Raw genomic sequence first — 19585 nt, forward strand, 5'->3', positions numbered from 1 at the left:
GCTGTTTGTGTTCGAAAACTGTCATAAGTTTATACCAACATACCTTGAAATGGATAAACCCAACGTCTGTCTTGGAATGGAATTACTTAAAATAGATTTAACTTGATACATTCTAGAGGTTAAACCTTTCTAAATGACAGGTAGTAATCCAGTTTTATCAATTGATTTCCTATTCCATTTTCACAAGAAAAGACTAGGGGGAAAAAAAAAAGTCCCAATGTAATCTTACTGATGTTCAAATACTTTCAATTCTTGCTGGCGCCAGTCCTGTATTCCTACAACGTAGAGAAGGAACAGCAATAAGGGAGTGAAGACCAACACAAGCAGTTGGTTAAACTGTTTACAAATACCTTCTCCAAAGCCTCTCCAAGTGCCAGGCTTCTCATGACCACTTTTTTGACTCTGAATTTTGTGGTTTTCTAACCTGGAGAGATGGACCTTACTGTCAAAATCCTGAACATTTGTCTTTAGTGTAATTTCTTCCCCTTTTTATATTTTTTGAATTACATCACTGACATGCTTTTCATGACTTCTGGTGACATTTCATAAGCTACTAAAATAAAATTTGAAAAGTCTTAATTTATCTTTCATTGTACATTTTTGATAGATTTCTTACCTAGTAATATAAGTTTTCTAAAGGTATCCAGTCTTGTCATGTCAACAGGCTGCCTCCAAAGTCAGTGGATTCATCCCATCTGTCTTAGACACCTATGTCAAGGCTAGCTTAGGCACCCTTTGGAGGTACACAATTACAACTGGTATGGTATGAAAAAAGTGAAATAATAGAAAACACAGAAAAATACATCAAAAGTAATGTTTTCAAAATATATGTTAAAAATCTAAGAGAGGTCTTTATCAGAATCAAAATATTTTCAAAGAATCTAACTCAAATCAAAAATCATAAACAAAAAATTGAAATATAAATTGTTTAATCACAGTGTTTTAAATTTTGTCCAGTTTAAGGATACGGATAAAAAAATCATCTAAGAGCACATGTCACTAAAGAGCTGAGAATAGCTTCTGCTTGCCCAGTGTTGTAGAGTTTTAAAGACTTTTGTTCTCTTCTGATATTTTCTCCAAAGTGATGGATATTTTTATTGTCTGGCAACAGAACTAAATACAAAGATGGGAATGGCAGAGAGAATTTGTTTATGAATTCAACTAATGAGATGTAAAGTATGCGATGTGAATGGAAATTTTTTCTGCATCTCCGTGCATTGTTGTAAAATTGCTGGCAAAATCATTATAATCTTGAAACTGAATGAAAGCACAGTATAAGCAGTTCAGCTTCCTCAACTCTTGCAGTTTCTGTACAGATATATAAAAAAATATAATGTATTTTTATTTTAGTTACAAACATTTTCTCCTCTTGATTTTTTCCCTAGCCTCTACCTGCTAAGTAGGCTTTTGTTATTAGTGTCTCTAAAGCAGTTTGCTAATATGGAATTCCAATAGCTCAAATAACTGTCTGTTTCCATTTCATTTTGATTGATTTAATGGATGATCTAAAGAAATAATTTTCTGTGTATGCCATAGTATTAAGGTGAAGACAAAGGCACTATTCAACTTTCATAAAATCAGTTGATGTGCCAGATGTAAAATCGATTAACTCTGGTGAAGCATAGCCTTGTATTTTAGCAACTGCACAATCAAAATTGCTTGATACAGTTTTCCTTCCCAGCAAGATGAGCCTGGTCAATGTTTCTGTTTCAACAAAGTGTTAATAATAAAGTTAGAAAACTCAAATGATGGGGGAATCCCCAGAAGTTTGGAGTTCAGACAAATGTTTGAAGGGTCAGATGTTTACTGCTCTTCTCCAGTTTAAAGAATTCTTGCTTGGATTAATAGCTCACCATTTCCACATGGCTTAAATTTCCATGAAGCTTCTTCATTGTTCATCTTTTGTGTTATTTTCTGTTCTTTGAAAGTTTGAGGGTGGAAAATCCCATGCTAACATCATACCTCTCAAAATCAGCATATAAAAAGCCTAGTACTTTGATTACATTCTGTCATTCTTTCATACTCTTTAAGGAAGCAGTTATTGTTTGCTGCATTATTAAATTGACTTTTTTGTGGTTCAAGTTTATTGCAAGTATTTCTATTAGAAGGAAAATGACACTGAATCCAGCATAACAACATTTTCTGAACTACAAATTGTTTCATTTGATCATAATTTTCTTATCTGTGAAATGTCTGGATCTGAAATATTTTGAAAGAATATCAGTAATAACAGTCATCATCTCCTCCTACTTGCATGTTCATACTGTGAGATTACCTATTATGTTTTATATATAAAATGTATGATTTTCAAGCCCTAGTTCAATACGTGTCTAACCTGAAGGCTGTGAATTTTCCTACCAAAGGTAATAGAGGGCATTAATGTTCTTGTGTTCTTAAAGATGAGTACCGTCATGGACCCTTCCTTGAACTTTACTCCCACTGAAATCATATTGTTGATTTTGGGGAGAGCAAAAGCAGGTTTATTAGCTGGGAGCGCCACAGTGAAAACAAATGGACTTGCTTTTGCTAAAATAAGTAGAAAGTGAAAATGTTTGCAGATCCATAACAGTTCTTGTAGATAAGTCTTTAGAAAGTTGATTGGCAGTGATAGAATTACTGAGTTTGCTTTTCTTTTATGAAGGAGAGCAGGCTTCTGGGCAGAAAAGCATGAGTTATGTCCAGGATTTTCCCCTTCTATGATACACATTGCAAATACTGTTGACACCCAGAAAAAGATTGTCTGCATTGTCTATTTTCCCTATATTAATTAAGATAGACAACAAAATGGATATTATAACTCTCTCTTTGGGAAATAAGACAAATGACCTTCCTCTAAGCTTTTACACAAGAAAACATATTGTGCTTTTAAGCATGTGTAAAGATATTAGGATGAAATTGTTAAAAAATTAATGTGAACATGTTTAACAGAATGCAGCTTATATATTTTCTTGTAAAATACTAAAGTTTTGTTTTTCCTAATAGCAGTCTGTATTCTGTCATAAGAGAAGCAGAAGCCATTTTTTAAAAAAAAAACTGAGGTATTTCTGGAGAGTTCTTTGGGGATTTTAGTCAACAGATCCATGGAGAAAATATTCTCATCATCCTACAAGTCTCACAGAGATGCAAGAAACATTCCTTTCTGGAAAATAATAATTCCTCCTTTTTTATTTAAATTAGAAGAAAGAGATCCACCAACAATGCTGAGTTAACTTGTACCAAGATCTTTTACAAAACCGCAACTCAAACTTCCATGTGACCATTTGTCCTTTCTACACTTAGACAAATAGTCACTAGACATATTGAAATTTCATCTGGCATACCTTGTTCTTCCTTATCATTTTGGTTGCAATGAGAAATACTTTCTTCAGTACAAGAAATATTCTATTTATTCCAAGAAATACTTCCCAATGATCTTTTTTTCAAAATTAGCAACTTTTTGTGCACATTGTGTTTGATAGTTTAAAACTGGTAAAACTGTCATTATTTTTTTTTCTCAATGTCTGCACTCAGCAGATACTGTTGTGATATGAGATCATCATACCATGGTTCTTAAGGATAATTCGGAATACAAAACACTTCAAAAAGTCAGATCACACTTTTTAATTACTTTTTTTTTTTTTTACTGAAAAAAAGAAGTCTTACTGTTGAATTTGGTATCTATATAAACAGATAAATCTTTATGCTCTGAAAAATGATGGTGAATCATCTTACAGATTTCTTCCAGCAATTAAAGAGTCCTTACATACAGAAATAGACTTCTCATTTACTTCAATGGGACCACAAGAGACCAGTCAGCTTTTGCAATTTTACTGTAAATTTTGTTTTAGAAGTGAAACTGCGTCTCTGCCCATGGCAAGGGGGTTGGTCTAGATGATCTTAAAAAGTCCTTTCCATTCTAAACCATTATATGATTCGACATGTATTACTGTATGTATATTTTTATTGCTAATGTATTGCTAATAGCTAATGTATCTGCTTTAGAATTGCTATGGAGTTGGTATATGAAAAAAAATCTAGAATTGTCACAAACATGTAAATTTAGTCTCAATACAGTCTTGCTATTTGTGTGTTGATTGTATAGATATTATTTAGCAGGTTATATTTATTGATTGTATTAGAATTCCTCATTTCTAACACAAAATCTGGTGTTCAGAATGTCTCAATACTTCATTAAAATGTACTATGGTGTGAAAATATTTCAGTTTTCAGTGTTATATGTTATAATTCTATGGTGAACCAAGTAAAATTATATGTTTTAGTATGCTTCGTATTATTGAATTGAGAAATTATCCAGATAATAAGGAATGGTGCCTTTAATGTGGTAGTCAATAATAACATCAAAAGTTGTATTGATTTTTCTTGAACAATCAGCTGCAGCTTCCACATATTTCTCATACTAATAAAACTGTTCCACTGTGTACAAAATGAAAGAAGCAGTTCATTTATTTTTTTCCTGTGTAATATTGATGTATGCTAAAAATAGAATAGAGTTACACCTACAAGTGAATCAATTTTTCAGACTAAATCTTAATTAAAGAGTATGTGGACATGAGTTCTGTGTGCTGGTGTCATGCATACTTCATCAGAAGAGCTTAGACATAGAACTGTTATGTATCTATACACATTTATATTTTCTTTTAATATATCAACATTTTTCTCTTTTTTTCTGTTTCAGGATAGGCAAATCAAAATGACACAGTATCATTAAAACTACTTGGGAGGATGGAGGGGTTTTGCATTTTTTGCAGAGTGACAAGAAATAGGGAAATAACCTGAACGTATGCAAGGCTTAAATGTTGTCAGATATTCATCATATTTATATGCTTTGCCTGCCTCTCTGCTCATGGTGATTTAATACTACATTAAAGTAGAACCTGGGAGGACATCATAAACAGCTCTTGTTTAAAGGGCATTGTGAAGGAGAGCCTTTAATCTGATTGATGAAATAAATGGAAAGTAATCTATCCTCTATTCAACAGCTTGTTGATGATATGAAAGAATTCCTACTCAAGCAAGCAAAGCTTTAAAGAGAAAGACCTCTTTCATCCTGTCAGCCTCTCATTTTTAGCAAAAGTTAAGTTTTTCATCATGGTTCAGGGGAGTTCTTGTAAAACGTTCATTGAAAATTTAAGAGCAATTACAGTGTCAGACAGCTAGAAAAATTGCTTTTACTGAGTGAGAGTTCTCTGACAGATGCATTGTGGGAGAATTGATTCTTTCTAAGGGATAAGTGAATTGTCATTGTTAGTCTCTTCTCATGACATCTAGCTAGATGTCATCTGCTTTGTAACAGAAGATTTGAATCAGACAACTGTACTCAACACTAGACAGTGTCTAGATTAGTTCAGCAAAGAAACAAGCCTATACTCTGCATGACATCAACTGAGCTTTTAAAGATTATGGATGAGCAAGAGTTTGAGAAAAAAAGTTTGAAAATCAAAAACAAAGCTTCATAGCCACTTCAGAAAGCCTGGATGTTTAACCTGTAAGGAAGTCTGTCAAATCCTTGAGGAAACCACATAGAGAAAGATCAATAGAATATCTACTGGCTCCATTAGCTTGATGTAAAAAGGGGAAGAGGGAAACCAGCTCTTCCTCAAGAGAAGCTACATTCTTCCAGGGATTAAGCAGGATCAGTTCTCTTGCAGAAAAGAAGACGAGAAAAAAGAACGAAGATTCTTGGGGGGCCAGAACTGGAGTGAAAGGGCTTGTCAGGTAATCTAACTGATGATAAAGAGAGTAGTTTATTGAATAGGAGGTGTCTCTAATTAGGTGTTCATTAGCATAAGGGTAGGTGCCAATTCTAATCTTGAGTTAGCTGCAGAAAATAGGTTGTCATTCACTCTGCAATCCCTGAAATAACTTCTTCATAGTATATGCTTGCTGAATACACTTCTGATTTTTATGTGTTTTTCCTGTTTGGATTGCAGAGATACATTCGGTGTGTAAGAATGTCTTTGGCATGTTTTTGAAATAGCATCATCAGATTCAATAAGTATTCACAGAATTGAAATGTTATATTGTTTTAATATATTGTGTGTATGTGGCATAAAAAAGGATGTGTAATTTTAAACACAATAATGTTTCAGTCTGAAATCTTCATTGCATATTTTGTATCTGATTTGTATCTAACCTTAGTTAAACAAAAAGAAAATGCAGATATCCATATTTAAATTCACTAGCAAGTATCAAATTATTATGAAAAAATCAGGTTCAATATTCTCCACATCAAGATTAGACCAGTACTTTCTTCACCTGTTCAAATTTCAGTAATATTTTTGTGGCCAGGCTTTAGTCAGCATCAGATTTTGAACGTAAATTTTTACAACTTATTCTGTGTACTTCATATATTTCAATGAATGTATACAGACTTTAATATAAATACTGAGTATTTCTTTTCGTTGCTCAGGATTTAAACAGTGATGTACTTGTAGTTCGTGATATGTTTAATTACTTCATCCTTTAATAGAATAATATTAGCAGTTAAATAACCTTGTGCTCTTTGAATGGATTTTATTTACTGTTAGGTATCTTTTTAAAGGTTCAGTAGGAATGGCCTTGTCATTTTAACTTGAAATAAACATATTTTTTCAGCTTTGGGAAAAATAGGCCTCAACTAAACTGTCTTTCCTTTCCTTAACATATTTAGAACATCTTAAGAGTTTACGTGTCATTAAAACATACTTTTGAAACTGTGGTCCCTGACTCTAAAAATCACTGACCTGTGTTAGTTTCAATACTGTTCCTAACATTTTTTACGATTAAGATTCAATAAATCTCTTTCTCAATGTCTGTAAGGCATTTGAATGAATCAATAATGATGAAAAGCAAGCTGTGATTCTGAAGAGAGCAACGTACAAAATAGATACAGCTTCTTAATAATTTTCCTTTCAGTATCCTAATGCATTTTATTTTCACCTGAATTAGTGAAATGCACTTAGATACCTCGCTAAAAATGTGTTTTGCTGTGTTCTGATCTATTGAAACATTATATTGCTAAGTGTACAGGAGGGCACATTACTCAGAATACCTGAATCTTTGCCAAACTACAAAATATGAGGGGTTTATTTGTGTTTATTAGTAATAAATTTTTCAAAGTGTTTTCTTGAATTTATTTTTTTTCTGCAACTGTTAGACCTGTAAATAATATATGTGGGAACAAAACATAGCAAATATTCAAAAAGGACGTGTATTTGTAAGTGATATATAAATCAGCTGTCTTTTTCAGCTTCAATTTTACCTTAAGAAAAACCAGGTGACAATTTAGTTTTGCTATATGTAGTAAATGATGTACGATATTGTAAGTAAACTCATTTACTGATTGACATTCATATGATACAATGTTCAGTAAAGCTAATGGGAATCTCCACTGATTTCACTGCGTTTTGAATGAATCCAAATCTGAAAACCATGCTTTTTCTTCCTCACTCCAGTTTTGTTGTAGTTGGAAGGAAAGAGGGATTGTTTTGAGTGTTGGGTTTGGGGTGTTTTTAAGAATAATGTTCCTATTTTTGCTTCACATTTCTAATTCAAAAGAAGGTTGTGACAGGTACAGTTTTTAATATCTGTAAATATAGCAGACTAGAAATAGAGGTTACTTGCTTATAAATTCTGTATTTCAAACACTGTTGATTTTTTCTTTCATCTAGACAACTACCTATTGCTTCTAAAGGGTAATATGGTCTGTGAAATAACATCCTTACAAATATAATGCATAGTCTTTGGGGAATTATAGTTGAGAAATTATTTCTCTTACTTATTGATTTTTTTTATTTACTGAAAATTGCAGCTGCAGAGTCTCAACTTTGGGAACATTGCTTAGAGGAAAGGTTTAAGAGGAAGTACTGGTTTGGTTTTTGGTTTTTGGTTTTTTTTAAAAGAGAATTAAAAATCTAATACACATTCTCCAGTTCATGACAGTACATTTTTAATCATTTATTCCTCAGGAGGTTTTTGGTTTCTTATTGATCTTGTTTTGGAGCAGAGTCTTGATAAGTCACAATAGCCAAAATTTTGATTCATTTTGTCAGACTTTCTTTTCTGACAGGGTTGTAGTAATATTTCTTTACTTCACATAGCAGTTTCACTGCTAATATCTAGATGGACTTAATATTTCCTTTCAGAGTTTGTCGCAGTCATGGTATTTGTTTTCATGTATCACTGTGTTATACAATTAGTGAAATTATTTACTCTATATCTATCAAGGAATCATCAAATACTGCAGTAGAAACACTAACTTTTGAAAAGAAGTCTCTCTGTGTGTGCATAATTGCTAAGACACAAAAGGAAGTTTATGAAATGGTTAAAGCTGGAATATATGGTTTCATTCTGGTATTCAGCTGCCAAAGTTGAATGTGATGGAAGGCATCTGCGGTTGTGTTTGTGTAAGGTTGTCTTTAGTGGCAGAGTGTATTATCTAGTGTTACTTTATGAAACTTCCAGTGGTCCAGCCTTTTTCTTTTCCAGTATGTGTGTAAGAATTACTTTAATCTTTTTTTCTCTATGAGAAAAGATAAATATTATCTGCTGTATATACCTGATGAAACACTTATCTTTTTGATAATTAATGAACCCATTTTAAGTCCATGTTATGCTATCCATCTTTTGTGGTACTGAAATGGATGACAGTGTGATTATGTATTTGAAAGATAAGTAAATGTGTGTGCTCTTAGATCATCAGGCTTTTAAAATACCAGAAAAGTAGAAGTACAGCAAATCCGGGAGTATTTTTTAATCTTGACTTAGAATACAGTGGTTTCTGTGCTTTTACTTATAAATGTACATTTTATTGCACTACATACTTCATATTTCACAGGGCTCTGCAAATGATTGTATTATTTTATGTTCCATTTATGCCTTTCCCCTGCATATTGACAAAATAATAAATATACAATATATTGAATATTATATGATGGAACATTGATTTTTATACATACAACATAAAAGTGTTAGGAACCAAAGAACAATGTTACGTTTTACATGAGAATTCTCAATACCAGTACAAGTCAAGTTAAGCTTTTAATCGTATTTCAATATTTTTGTCAATATAAACTGTCTTACAAAGACATATTTAGAGTGAAAATTGATGGATTTCTCCAAATACCTTTGCCGTTGAAGAAAAGTACATACTTTGAATTTCATTGTTGTAAAAGTATATTTTTAAGAAGTCAAACAGATCCTCTGAAGTGTCTTAAATGGTATAATTTTGGTCACCTGTGTTACAATATGGAATAATGTCCAATTATCTCATTTATCATGGCTTCTGAAACAGCTTATACTGTAAATTCTGTTTATTAAGGGCAAAATTATACTGTCAGATTCACACGTGCTTATCTCTGAAAAGTGACATACAGACAACACTTTACCCTTTTAGAGGAGAAAAAAAGAACGCAAATGGGGAAAGGTCAGTGGATCTCTGGACACTTGTGTCCTGCATGCTATTTGGTTCTCCTGTACATCACCTATAGACACCAGTTAAAAAGCTGCTGCAGCTTGGAGGCAGTATATCGCTACATGTAGGCAGTGAATTTAAACTCGAGTCAGTCCAGGGTCATTTCTTTCAGAGTTATGGCTGCATGTGAATTTTCTGGCTCCACATTTCCATAAAAAAAAAAAAAAAAAAAAGGTTGTTTTGTTCAATGATTAGCTAAATCCAAAGTTAGGGACTAAATCTAATACAGAAAAAAAAAAAAGAAAAAAAAGTTGACCTACAGCTCTCTAGAAAGTTAAGAAACAATTTTTTCCTAAGGCTTCTCCATTGACTTTTACTTTCTGATTTTTCTTTCTGCACTTGAGAAAGTGTCAGAACATCCTATCTGGAGGTATTTGAGACCTTTCGAATCTAGATTGATCTAATTTGTCTTGATTCCTGGTTGCTCATCAGAAAGATAATGCTTCACTACAGATATTTCATTATCACAGGTATTGTTATGTTAATCATGAGAAGGGATAAGTAGGAAACACTTATAGTTACAATAATCTTAATTTAGATCCATACATTTTCATTAAACAGGAGTGGTGCTGAAAAATTATCATAGTCAATTCTAAATAATGATAGAAAAGAAGGAATGAACTAAACCTTTGTTCATGAACACAAATTCCTTTCAAAGTTTTAACTTCATTTACTTAATTCCTTAGCCCATTAAAAATTGAAGTAGTGGATTATTTAGCTAACCACTAGACAGAAACATCTGCATGTGCCAGTGTTTTTTTCTTCCCTGAGCTATAAATATGGTATTTGAAATAGAATAGACTATTTATTTCAATTCCATAAGTTAATTTCCAAGAAATTAGACTATGTGAGAAAAGTCAGTTAAATAAATAAAGATTCGGATATGTATGAATGTTAATGGTTATGAAAGAAAATTGTAGTTTTTATGAAAATTAGCCAGTATGCCCTTCACTAATTTATGTCAAGTTAGCTGTTCGAGTTGCTGTATGTACTCTGAATTAATGACGTACTTAAAAGATGAAGTAACCTGACCAGGATTTAACAAAACCAGCAAATAGTTTATTTATTTTGTTTCCTCCACCAACAGGTCTGTTTTGGATAACACACTATAGTCATAAATCATTTCTGTTAGTTCCTATTAGAAATCACTTGTAGAATACACGTAGTCTCTGGAGGTATAGGGTATCCAAATTATAAATGCAAATGGTCAGGCTCTGGCAGTTATTTTCCATATAGTCCACTAGCAGAGTAACTAGTCCATCTATAGATTGACAAGCACCTTCTTACAGAATCGTGCACTAATTTGCAAAGTAAGCAACTGCCAAAAATGCAAATTATTCAAATTTGTTAAGCATATTGTGTGTTAAAGGGCCAATATATTGTAACCTTAAATCTCTTGAAGTTCAATCTGTGGCCACCTCCATTGTGCTGTACTATTTTCAAAACACAATTTTGAAATTTTATCACGATGCATAGTCTCTCTTCTGAAGTAGGAAAATCTTGTTGTCATAACAGTTGCCCACAGTACTGGAGATTGAAGTTCAGTTATTGACTGTATAACAATCTAGTTACATGATGTCATGCCAGGCATCAGTCTAAGAAAGCTTAGGCCACTAGCCATGATTCAAAACAGTAAACAAACAAAAATTCCTTTGCACAGATTCTGCAAGTAGGAAAACATATTCCTGGGTGCTTGTGTTTTACTTACATATAGGGGGTTTGAGCACAGGCTATCTCTTACTATGTACACGTAAGTCATCTGAAACAACAGCTTGCCTTACATACTACTTCTGTGATTATGCAATTACTCTAATGTTATCTAATATCATAAAAATATGTATTAACATGAAAATCTGAAGCAGATTCATGCATCACATATACACATTTTAAAAACATTCTGAAGTACTGTTCCATGCACAACTTTGTTCACAGATTATAAATCTTTTGCTGACAAAATATTAAAGTCTGTGCTACTCAACTGTGATAAAATACATTAGAGACGTGAGCTATGCATCGGTTTCAAAAAGAATATCTCATGTCATTTGCATGTAGAGTGAAGGAAAGTGTCCATAGCAAAAATCAAGATCAGAAACTAGATGATACAATAAAAATCTACATAAGGACAATCCCAGCACAAAAATTTAAAAAACAGTAGTCCAGTGAGATGCTAGGCTACAGCATTGTGGTGATTAAATAAGGAACTCCTGTTTGGCTGTCAGGAACTCTCCTTCGGTACTTTGGTTACTACTTTGAGTCACACGAGAGTAAATCTTTTGCTGTCTAATGCTACACTTGTTGCAATGCTAGGTATAGCCCCAAATTACAAGTGCATATTTCTATCATTTCTAATAGGAAAAAAAAAAAGAGTGGAAAAAGGAATAAAGTGGGCTTCCAGGAAAACTAATTACAGTATTTTAATGAAACAAGTAGGGACAGAACAGAATAGTAACCAGAGGAAAGCATTTTGACTGTGTATATGACAGCAACTACAGTTTGTTGATATAATCTTTAGAGAAAACAAAACAAAAAGTGTGCATCATTTAAAAAAATAAAATAAACAAACAAAAAACAAACACACACACAAATTAAAGCATCACTTAGTAGTTTTGGCCTTATTAGAAACTTTGTGTGTTTAACTATGATTACGAATAGTCTCCTGTTCAGCAGAGACCTTTCTGAATACCAGAAAGTTCTCATCCCTGTTCCAGTCAAAATTGTAAATTTCTTTCAAAAACCTGTATAGAAGTACATTGATTTCCATTTTATTTCACTTGTCAAAAGCAAAGAGAGCATTGCCATTGTTGTACTTCTAGGATGCGAGGTGACACATCTGACAAGCAGAAATAGATTGGAAGTAAGTCCATTAATATATCTAAAATCATTTTGTAAGTGATCATTTTTAATATACACGAGGGAGTTACACCTACACATCCAGGAAAGAATATACTCTCTTTGAATGTGGTTCATGTCCCCCTCCACTGCATATGATTAAGTCCTTTCTGGTTTAAATAATTTTTCCTGCAACTTTTTCTGCATGCTTGGGATATTTTAAAGCCCAGTCCAGCAAAGACTTTTGAACAATACCACATCCTTGGAGAAAAATTATGTTTAAAAATAACATAATATCTGACACTTAACTCTGCTATAGTACAGTCTAGTAGATTATTCTCTGGTCCAAAAGTCATGAATTCTAAACAAAAACCTAGTTCTATTCAGTGGAGATAATCCTGTTCCCGTTCTGTGCCTCCTCTGATGTATAACTTTGATCTAGTCACTTCACCTCTATTCTATTTAGACTATAAGCTTTTGGGGAAAGAGATTGTCTCTGACTGTGAGTTTTACAAGGGTATCTGCAGCAGTGCTATAATAGCAATTACAGCTTCATTTAAACATAACACTATAATAACAACAATAAATAAGAATAACCTGAATAAAAAATAATCTGGATAAGCCCTGAACCCAAAAAGAAGAAAATCACCTACCTTTAGAGGTCCATAGCTTTGCATTAGCAGTGAAACCATATTAACACATGCTGTCTCATGATAATGAGTGAAAAGAAAGAGATGGAATTTGTCCATATCCATTTAACAGAAATGTGAAGATAAACGTGGCTTCACACAAAATTGCTGTACTTCTATATAGAACAGTTTCCTTTGCTGTATAAAATCCTGTAGCTAAGAATTCATTAATCTTCTATATTCTGCATTTTAAACGGGTTTTGTATTGATTTTTATTGCTGTTGGAAAAAAGCATTTGTAGAAGAGCAGGTTAAAGAAAGACAAATGTGGTATGAGCAGGACTATTAAACATGGTGAAAATATCCTGATCTGTCTGTTACCATTCCTAGTAAAAATGACAGCATTGTCTCCCTGGAAGTTCTTGCCCAGCTCCTTTATGAAACTGTTTGTGCTAACTTCTCTTGTTGACCCTGGAAATTTACTACATGCATTAACGGGACCTCATGCAAAGAAATTACTCTCAAAGGCTTTACTTTCTGACTTCTCTATACCTCGCCTTTGTTGCCCTTTTATTTCTTTTTCTACTGTCCAAAAGGCTTTGATGCCCTCTTGCTAACCTTTGCTTTCAACATAAATTATGTTACATATTAAATATATGTTAAAAAATAATTAACTATGTAGATTACTGAGAAAAAGGAAATGCCAGAATTTTCTCTAAAACCTTTGGTTAACCTCTTAGTATACTTGCGTAACAGTGCAGTTCTTAGTTTCATTATCACATTCTAATTTTTTCTTAAGAAATGTGAAACTGCTGTGCAACATTGACAAGCCTCAGTAAATGAAAACTTGGTCAGTATTTTGTTTTATCCTCATTGCTTATGTATGATCCTAAGAAATATTTCCAGTGTTCACATTCTGTTTTTAAGATAGAGCTTTTTAAACTGAAAATGTCTGGAGGTCATCTGGTCCAGCCACCCTGATCAAGAAGGGTCTCCTAGAGATGGGTACCCAGGACTGTGTCCAGTTATCTTTTGGATATCTCCATGGATGGAGACTCCACAAACTCCCTGGGCAACCTGTTTCCATGCCCAGTCATCCTCACATCCCGCCTGATGCTCAGAGGGAACCGCCTTGTGTTTCATTCTGCACCTGTTGCCCCTTGTCCTGTTACTGGACATCAACGGAAAGAGCCTGGCTCCATCATCTTTGCACCATCCTTTCAGTTGTTCATACACATCAATGAGATCCATCCTGAGCCTCCCCTTCTACAGGCTAACCAGCCCCAGTTCTCTCAGTCTTTCATGATAGAAAAAGTACTTCAGTGCCTTAATCATCTTTGTGGCCCTTTTCTGGCCTCTCTCCACCATGTCCAGGCCTGGTGCTGAGAAGCCCAGAAATGGACACACCAAACTTCATCATGCAGTATATGAGTTTTCACACAGGTAATGAAAGAATGTGTGCAACATTTTTTCAAGGTTTTATGAACAGCTACTTTAAATTCAATTCTAGCTAATAGGTAGGACCTGGATGAGCATTTGAAGACAGAAGGCAATTTGGATGAAGTAAATAATAAAGTCCAGAACTTTAAAATATTAAAAAAAAAAAAAGGAAAAATGTAAAAAGTAAAAGCAATAGAATAAGAAAATTAACTTGATGAAATATAGTTCATCAATAGGCAAGTTCTCATGGAAACTGGGCTTTAAAACACTGAATCTATATTAAAAATTATCTAGGAGGAAATTATGTTCACATACAAGAAGAATAAGAAGCACAATTAAAAAATCATTGTGATTACATCAGCAGATTCTAAAAATCAAAACAGAGTAGTCACAATCATGGGAAATGAAACATAGAGCAAGAGTAATTGTTAGGAAGTGGTTCACAGAAAAATGTTTATAAAACCAGAATGATTAAGAAGCAAAAGGGATTTTAAGTGACAAAGAATAAAAATGATAGGGAGAAAAGATTGTAGAAACACTACGGTGAAAGAAGATTATGAAGGAAATTTAGATGCAATTGTATCTCACATGATACTTTATTCATAAAGTGTCTAAATAAGATACTTCAACTTCCGCTGTGTGTCTATTAATAAACCTCAGATTATACAGCTATGGCTAAAGCATGTTATATACTTTATATGTAAAGTGACCTGGGCGCACTTTAAATAAAGGACCAGTAGGAAAAGAAGAAGAAAGTCTGAAAAAAAAAAAAAAAGTGTGTTTCCTCTAGGTATAATCAGTCAGTAAGGTCAAATAAAGTTTACTCTGGAATTTGTAAACAACTAACCAGCACTGTCCCAGTATTGTTAATTACTGTCTTCCAGGATGACAGATTTGATTTCAAAGAACAGAGAAGGAACCTGTCAAAATAATGGTCCAAGAGAGGCCATGTTGAGGTCTGCATGGCCAAATAGCCAAGTCTAATCATTGCTTTCATTAACAATTTAAAAGATGAAGTAGAAGAACAGAGAGAGATAGGCAGTTTACTGGAAAATATTAGAATTAAGAAAATCTCAGCTGAGTGTAGAAATTTTTAAAATATACAAGACAAAGCAAAGATACTATAGCTGGTAAGTTAAATACATACACAAAAACTAAGAATTAGTTCTTCAGCACTAACAGACAAAAAGGATCTGAAGACCACAGGATAACAAAAGACTCATGTTAGTCTATACTGTGATGAAACTTCAAAAAAAAAAAAAATATATATATATATATACGTATTCTTAGCACAATCATTAAAGTGCTCAGTTAGTGCTGCTAAATCATCTTCGGTAGTATCTTATCAGTTTTCACTAATCGCATTTTAAGAAGGTTGTATATGAAAAGGGGTTCAGAAAACAATGGTAATAATAAAGCAGCAAAATAAAGAATGATAAGATTTTGCAGAATTCTGAGGAGGAGGAGTGAAAGATCAATACATTAATGCCATTTTCCCTTTCTTTCGCTAGGGCTGTTTTCAGTTACAATAATTGTAATCCTTCTGTAAATTGTTGCAATCTTGACCTGCTCTAGGCATTTAGGGAAATGGGGAAAAGATTGGTATCTATAAAAAGTTGTTGATACTGAAAAAAAAAAAAATAATCTTTTAGACAAGATCAATGATTTGACCCCAAAGGTTGCATTTTTAGGAAAGTGATGAGAAAACAGGGAGTTTTAGTAAAACTGTTCTAGAACTCTAAGTGTAGCAGGTGTTACTAGATAACTGCCAAAATAAAGTATTTTATATATCTCAGAATGTAATGTGTTTTTAACTGCTCTTAAACTTTCTTCCAAAGAATTTTAATAATCTTATTCAATGTTTCTAAACCAGACAGCATAACTTAGAAAAGCATGATCCCCTTCAGTCTTTAAGTGCCCATCTTTTCTTCGCAATTTATTTAATCCACCACTTAAAGTAGCTCATAATCCTTTAAGTCTATTAAATTTGAAAAGATCCATCTGAAAATAGTCTTATCTTTCTCTCAAACTCGGTCTCCTAGCAAATGCCATCAATGTACACCACATTCTTTCTCACAGATTTTGTATGTATAAAAACAAAATAATTTGAATTGCAAGACACTAAACTTTGGTTCATTTTCCGTTGAATGAAATTCGACTTCCATCCAAAACCGAGTGTTTCTTTTAACCTATCAAAGTAGCTCTCCTTTTATGCTTTGTTAATGCCTATCATAGATTATACTTTTGACAGTAAATCAAAATTTTCCTAGAATTTGAGACAGTCTTCTTCTTTATCTCTTAGCTATGTACTATTGAGAAAAAACTTTTTGTGGCTTCACGAAGATCATTCCTGACCAAGATCAACCTTTCAAGCGGTATCCTGTTCTACAGATAACAGGCAAGCCAGAAAAAGCAAACAATGCCAATTTCTCTTGGCTTTCACCCCAAACAGAGTTCCAGATGGTTCAAATTGAGAGAACCAGCCCGGAGCCAAGACTTGTACCCTGCATGCTCTGCCGCTCAGAGTGACATTGGCTGGATCATTCTTCCTTTGAAAATACAATGTCATAGAAACAGAAACGCTGCACAAAATTCAGCCAGTTTCCCACGGACATTCAGAAAAGTTAAGAGAAAAATTAGAAAGCAACTACTACCCACTGTGATGAAAAAATCCATTTTGATATTTTAGGAATGAAATGTTTTTAACGGTTTCTTTGAATCAAATGTCAAGGGAGGGGTGGGGCTAGTTTAAAGGCAAAGGGTGAGGTTAAATGGCTGTTACATGCTAGAAGTTATTAACATTTAAAATATTTTACCAAAAGTGTTAAAACCAGGCATTTTAATTTTGTAGCAATGAAATGTATCACTCTTAAAACATTTTTCCCAAGGTTTTCCTTAATGGAAAAATGCAAAATGTTATGGTTGTGTTCTTTTGAAATAAAGTAGCTTTTGAACATTTCTAAATCCTTAGTGAAAGACCTAGAAATATTAAAAAATTAGTTGAGACAGAAAACACATGGAAAGTGAAGACAGTGTTACATAAACAGTTGTTTGCCAATGACTGTCACCACAGTAGTGTTAGAATAATTTCACTCATACAAATCAGCACTCTTTTGAATTAAAACAAGCGAAAAATTGTTGAAAACAAGTAACAGAGAACTGAGATGTTAAAACTATACAGGATTTGCACACAGTCTTATATGGAGTTTGTGACAGATCTGAAATCCTTTTATCCAGTTACACCATTTTGCCTCACTGTACACAGCTCAAGAGAGTATTAACTGTTTTTTTCTGATACTCCTATGTGTAGCATAAATACTATAAATATTATTATTTTGTTAGCTTCCACATGGAAGGAGTACAATAACGTGTGTATATATATATATATGTATAAAATTCTCTTATTTTGGAGATTACACTTACTCAGCCAAACAGCAGGCATTTGTCGTGAAGTCTGAAAGTGAGTAAATGTGAACAGTGCAAGGTTTAATCAAATAACTTGTAAACAAACAGAAAAAAAATATTTACATTATTTCATAGATAGATTCTCAAGGATTACCTGAAAAATACCTACTATACAGCCTGATCCACGGACCAACTGAAATAAATCTATTTGTTTCAAGAGAGTTTGAATCCATTAGGAAATTAGAAGGGAAGAGAAGGGAGATTTCTTTCCCTAGTGATATCACCCTTCATATCAGGGAAGTCTCCTAACCATGGGAAATTTTGCTATTGATTTTCTGTGCACTTAGGACTTCATATATGTTGAATGTTAGCTTGGATTGTCAGGTGCTGTAAAGCATTGGAGTCACCATCTGAGTATATAGTCCATTATACGTTATTGTCTGAAAGGCTTTCTAGTATAAATACATGACATCCTTTCCAATTCAAACCCTCCTTTGATTCTATGAGATACAAACACTATCAAGGTAGCATTTTTAATATGTTGGATTTCAATAATTAATGAGACTTAGTATGCAAATGACCTTTTTTATAAACTCTAGTACATGCATAAACCAATGTAGTATGTATTTATATGTATCATTATGTGTACGATTCAGAAAGGGAAGGTCTTTCTTTTTTTTTTTTTAACAATCTTTTGGTCTTTAAACCTGAAGCACGTTTCATTGCTGAACATATTAAGAGCCTTTGAAAAACAAAGGTATGCAAAATCTCTATAAACTAGAGCCCAATTAATCAATATTTTTGAGATTTTCACATGGAAAATTCATGCTAAATGGCTGGAAATTACCAGATGCATAATACAATTTTCTTAAATGTAACCTTCCTAGCAGGAATGTTCTCTTTTGCAAGAAGGCAGGACCATAGTCTATTTTTCCTCCCAGAAGGGTACCCTTTCCTCTTCGTGCTGCAACACTTCAGTAAAGAGATAATATTGTATATACATGAGTTTAGTTACAGCTCCAGGCCTGAAAGATTTATTTTAAGTATCAATGCCCAAAGTTAAACATCTTGATAAGCATTTAGCTACAAATCTTCCATTAAAACTAAAATGGTCTAAAAATCTCAAACTTAATTCTGTAGACAACCCTCTAATTATGTTCTCCTCTTACCTACACTCTAATTGGATTCTAAAATGGTGTTAGATCCACAAAGAGCAGATCTTTTCCTCTCAGGCTGGTGCTGAGAATGGGACATAAGCAGAATCTTGTTATTTGAATGTAACTTTACAACCAAAAACATGCCACTTCAACACTGACAAATCTAAAGACACTCCAGGCTGTCACTGACCAACATTTTGACACTGCCTTCTCAGACACTAACTTCTCTGTAGATTCAGAGTGTAGCATTATTTGGATTCTGTAGACAGAAAGCAGTTATGTTAGTCCTTAATTTCCAAACATTTACTGAAAAATTGAGACAGCTCAATTGGGCTTAGGTCAAGATACACATGTTTATAATATACAAATGTATACATATATTAAGATATACATGTGCATTTAAAATATGTGTGGATTTTTGATAGGAAGAAATACATTATTGTAATCAATGAGTAAATCCTGTGAAATGTTATGTTATTCAAGGGATAAATTACTGTGTAGACTTATCTGAAAGTAAGGTTCATTTTTTAAACTGGATTATTGAAGTCCATGTAACGAAATCCTCTGTCTATATTTCATCATTCAGAAGTGGGAAGTTTTAGAGGCAAAATTTCTCACACTAATATATTCTATAAGGATATTCATGGGTTGCAATATCTCACGAACCTAAAGTTT

Source organism: Patagioenas fasciata, chromosome Z (assembly GCF_037038585.1).
Source record: "Patagioenas fasciata isolate bPatFas1 chromosome Z, bPatFas1.hap1, whole genome shotgun sequence".
In the NCBI taxonomy this organism is placed as follows: Eukaryota; Metazoa; Chordata; class Aves; order Columbiformes; family Columbidae; genus Patagioenas; species Patagioenas fasciata.